At 41.8% G+C, this 5302-nt stretch overlaps 1 pseudogene; it reads left to right on the plus strand.

The window, feature by feature from the left end:
• The first annotated feature begins 3025 nt into the window (after positions 1 to 3025).
• Positions 3026 to 5302, plus strand: part of LOC147463115 (putative serine/threonine-protein kinase PBL23) — a 2777-nt pseudogene continuing 500 nt past the window's right edge.

Genomic DNA, 5302 nt, shown 5'->3' on the forward strand with positions numbered 1-5302 from the left:
TCAAATGTAACTAGTATGTGACCGGCGTATTGCCGCGGTGACTAAGATCAAACCTACCTTTTTGGTATCCATGTGGAGTATCCACATTGAGTATCACCGTTTTGAGTTCAGGCTTTTTCTCCTCAAGCTTTGAGGTCTCTTTCGATTGCTCTTCTGACATTAAAAATTTCCCCTCTTCTTCTTTTTTCTCTTATTGTTGTATGGAATCTCTCTCTCTCTCTCTCTCTCTCTCTCTCGCATACGTATATATGCTTGAGCATATCCCCTTATTTGTAATCCACATCATGGTAACAATCTGACTCATCTCCCACACTCTTTGGTGCGAGATAGGGCATTAGTGTGCTGAGCCCCTTAGTTTATGCACAATATGCCCTTGCAAGTTTGAGAGTCTTTGATAAGCTCAAAATTGTATGTGACATGCTTTATTTGGCTCCATAGGTCATACTTGATATTTGAAGAGACAATATGATTTCTCTCTCTATCTCTCTCTCTCTCTCTCTCTCTAAACTAAGTGCAATAGATTGGTTCTCTCAATTTTATTTTGAGTTACTCGTCTTGAATTGATGACTTGTTGTTGATAAACCTATAGGGTCTCTTGGATTATTTTAACAAAAGAGAAGAACTCTCTTCTCTCTTTGTCTCTCCCTCTTTTTGTGGTATGGCCATGCAATAGAACTATACATCTACTTGTGAAAAAGTTGGGATAATGAACTGTGATTAAACAGAAAGAGGAGTGAAAAGGCCTAAGACTCTTGAACAATGGAGTGTCATCATCCTTTGCCTTTATTTTTTTGGGTGGCTTTAGTTTTTAGATCCTAAGAGGTGATCATCTCTAGAATGATCTACTCTAGATAGCAAATTCTGTAGTAGAACATCAAGTTGAAGTTGAGGTATAAAGAGGGATTTTTAAATCTATAATAGTATCAAAAAATGCATAATATTGTTGTTGTAGGTATAGTAAAAGAGCCTTCAGCAGGTTCCATGGGAGGTGTGAAGAGTTCAATACAAAAGGAGGTGTAGCACGAAGGTTTGAGAATGGTGTTTCCAACCCTTGATACATTGGTTCCACATATGCCTCCCAAAGCCTTTGGTGAAACAAAACTTCAACCTTCTCTATTTATCTAACCTCTCTCTCTCTCTCTCTCTCTCTCTAGTTGTGTCCATAGACTTATATTTAGCCTCTCCAAGCTCTTTCTTCTTTGCTTCAATTTTTGTATCTGGTGAAATATCTAACTTTTGTGAGTAATGTTTGTCCATGGTGTTATTATGCCGCTCCCAATGCTTGCCAAAATCATTTTTAAAATAAGAACACCCTTGAAATTCTTTCAATTTTTTTGGTCCAAATTTGAAGCATTTTCTGATGTTCACACTAAAACTTGTAAAATTTTGTCGATTTTCTTGATCGCAAGCTTAGAATCTAGCCAAGATTTTCTTGAGAAAAAAGAAGGTAGACAATGCACACATAATTAACCTCTCTTGCAGAATAGATCACACATCTCCATCTCTGGAAATGGTAGAGGAGAGAAGCATGGATGCACCTAGCTTCCTCTCTCTCTCTCTCTCTCTCTCTCTCTCTCTCTCTCTCTCTCTCTCTCTCTCTCCACATACACAGACGACCCCTCACACCCACACACACCTTAATGAAATTCTCTATCTATCTCCCTATCTCTCTCTCCTATCACACACTCACGCCCTCATACCCACATACACATCAATAAAAGTCTTCTCTCTCTCTCTCTCTCTCTCTCTCCCCCTCCCCCCCCCCCCCCCCCCCCCCCCCCCCCCCCCCCCCTCAATTTGCAATGCAGTTTGGCTACATAAACAAGCTAGCTAAGTGAAGAGTTACATCTCATGGTTAAACAAAGGGAGCCGACATGATGACATGTCACTCAAACTATTGAACGTTGCCAAGCCAACAAATAGGGTAGCCCACAATATGATGACTAGCCCTGCCACTCTTGACACCACTAAACGCCCATTTCCCACCCCTAAGATTTCTTGCTCGACTCACACAGGATAGATTGCCCACGTGAGCACTAGATAGGCTCATGAGGGAGAGCACCTAGTGTCTGAATGGTTCCTACCTAAGCTATTGCTCTTTACAATCCAACTTAATGCCACATCTCTCTCTCTCTCTCTCTCTCTCTCTCTCTCTCTCTCTCTCTCTCTCTCTCTCTCCAACCCACACACACACACACATATGCTTTGATTGGCGTGTGCTACCATGTTTGCAATTGACGTGGAGCAACTCTCTCTCTCTCTCTCTCTCTCTCTCTCTCTCTCTCTCTCTCTCTCTCTATAGGTAGGCCATGGAATTGCATCAGCTTCTCCAAGCTTCTGTTGCCATAAATCAACTACGTGTGTGCACACATTTGAGAGGTTCTCTATTCTTTGACGTGTGGCATGGATAAGAGCTTGAGAATTCCATAAAGAGATAGAATAGATAGATTTACTTTAAAATTATTTCGATCAAGGAAAAAAGATTTGGCACTCTTTTTGAGACCTCTCTCTCTCTCTCTCTCTCTCTCTCATACACGCACGCACGCACGCATGCACACCCTTCCATTTTGAGGCTATTCAAGATCGATATTCAATTAAAATTAGAGTTTAGTGTATTAATTGAAAAATCTTAGCTAGATTCCAAGTTTTCCTTGAAGTAAACTCGTAAAATCTTGCTAGTGTACATACGAACAATTTTCTTAAATTTTGAACTTTTATGTCCATTGGCTGTTCAAAAGCAAAATTGAGCCACCCTCAATTGGCTTTCAAAAGGAAAAGTAAAGTCTGGAAAAGTACAATCAAACCTTCTTCTTATTGGCCTGCTAAGGAAAGGCCTTAGTGTTGGGCTTGCTTGGGCATCCTTCAATCGATGACGTCCACCTGGATGACCACCAAGTTTGTAGAGCCTGCGATTTGTGTGCGGAGTTCAACTTGGACAATCGAGCCTTAGAACTTAGAAGTTCGTGTGCGTGTGGGAGTCTACTGCTGTACTCGGCGACTGCGTCCAACTCAAGCTCGATAGTCGATGCGTGCCGTGGAGCTAGTGACTGGGTTGCGGAGGGCGACAAAGGCCTCTCTCTGGTTGTCGGAATCACGGCTGGAGAGCATGAGTTCCTCGATCTCTCTCTCTAGTAGTACCTCTACACAGTAACTGGCTGCAGCTACATGGCACTCCGTAGTCCGCAAGGGTTCGTACAGGGTTGTTGACGCAATTAGATGCAGAGTCTCAGACTGTGTGTGTGTGTGTGTGTGTGTGTGTGTGTGTGTGTGAGAGAGAGAGAGAGAGAGAGAGAGAGAGAGAGAGAGAGAGAGAGAGAGAGAGAGAGAGAGAGAGAGAGAGAGAGAGAGAGAGAGAGAGAGAGAGATCATGCCAGTAGTGTTCCGAAAAATTGAGCGAGGCTTCTCAATAAAGAGAGAGTGTCCTGTAAAGGGAACCAGTCAATTTGTGGATATAGAGGACAAAGGTAGGCAAAAAAATTATTTGGTTAAGGATGTTTTTGGATATTCTCTAGTAAAATCTCTCAAGATGGCATTGACAGGACCGACCGAAATGACGATGATCCCATATAGAGTCCAGTAATGGTTGGAGGAATACAGAGTCATGTGCACAATCAAAGTGATGATGGGAGTTTGGGATAGCTAATTTGTCTTCTCATTGATGTGCCTTTTCCATTTTTTGGGTTTTCCCTTTATGAGGTTTGAGCAACAAGAGCTAGTAATTGCTTCAATCAATAATGTATGTACATAACTGCTTTGTAAATTAGAGTGCAGTGTATTGTTTTGATTACCTTTATAAGACAAAGAGCTACGAAGAGTTTTTTCAATAATTTTATTCACAAGCATACACTAATATGCATGTGTTTAGTGTAGGCTCTTAACTATGTAATAGGTTAATTGTGTGTGTACGTTACCATATGGTACCAAGCTTTTTGTGTGTGTGTTTCCATTTCATGCATTAACAAAGATAGAGAACGCACTTTGATACTAGTTTCTTTGTTGTTATGCGATGCCTATTTGGTTTATATCAAGATTGCCTTCCTGATTATGTAATTCTCTGCATGAGTAGGGTTCAAGAGCAAGAATGTGCAATTGCCAAATTCTACCACGGTCTCAACTGTAAGCTTGGAGCAGAGAGAGTCTCAATTGTTTACCTTCAAAAATTACAGGGAGCTACCTGTAATTTCAATCAGGGCAATGTAGTCGGTCATGGTGGATTTGGATCTGTTTTCCGAGGAGTGCTTCCAGACAGGCGATAAGCTGTCATCAAGCAGCTAGATCGGTCAAGCAAGCAAGGCGATCATGAGTTTCGCATAGAGGTGCATATTCTTGTATTCGATGTAAAACATGTCTGTCTACATGTGGAGTACGGTTCATGTGGGTGTGAGTGGACATATGTTGAATGCTGGCATTCTATGTGAAGCTAGCTATAGGTTTATGGAAGATGGAAGATGGAAGATATTCTGTATGAGCAAAATTGCAGTCTTAGCACTTATCAAAAAGTGATTTTGTGATCAAATTTACCGAAGTGGTGACCTTTCCTAATTGTGGGACAGGTTGACATGCTCAGCCACCTTCATTCTCCATACCTTGTTGGTTTGCTTGGTTGTTGCGCCGATCAAGATCACCAGTTACTGGTCTATGAGTACATGCCGAATGGAAACCTTCAAGAACACTTGTATTCAAATGGTGTGGGCCCTCGTGTTTTCCTGAACTTATGTCCTTCACAAGAAACGAAAAGCGCGGAGATTGTGTTCACTAATGCAGCCAATCTGAGGCTCATGATGTGTTAGCTCCCGACATGTTTTAACAAACATACGTCAATTTTCCATGTTTTGCTCTCAACTTATCGTTAAATGGTGCAGGAACATCTGGCAATCCTCCAATTCTCAACTGGGAAACTCGCATGAGAATAGCTCTAGACTCTGCAAAGGGTCTTGAGTACCTCCATGAGTGCGTGAGTCCTCCGGTAATACATCACGATTTCAAAAGCAGCAACATACTTCTAGATTCCAATTTCAATGCCAAAGTGTCCGACTTCGGTTTAGCTAAGCTTGGATCTAACAAGGTTGGAGGTCTGGTTTCAACTCGTGTTTTGGAAGCCCACGGCTATGTTGCCCCAAAGTAAGAATGAAGAGAAATTATGTATAGGCTTTGTAGGTCTTTGAGCTCTTTTAGAGTTTCTTGATGTGCTCCAATGTCTCCGAAGGTATGCACTAACGGGGCATTTGACAACCAAGTCCGATGTATATAGCTATGGCGTGGTTTTACAGGAACTTCTCACAGGACGCGTCCCAGTTGACAT

This window comes from Adiantum capillus-veneris, chromosome 2 (assembly GCF_014529385.1).
Source record: "Adiantum capillus-veneris isolate H3 chromosome 2, ASM1452938v2, whole genome shotgun sequence".
NCBI classification, from domain to species: Eukaryota; Viridiplantae; Streptophyta; class Polypodiopsida; order Polypodiales; family Pteridaceae; genus Adiantum; species Adiantum capillus-veneris.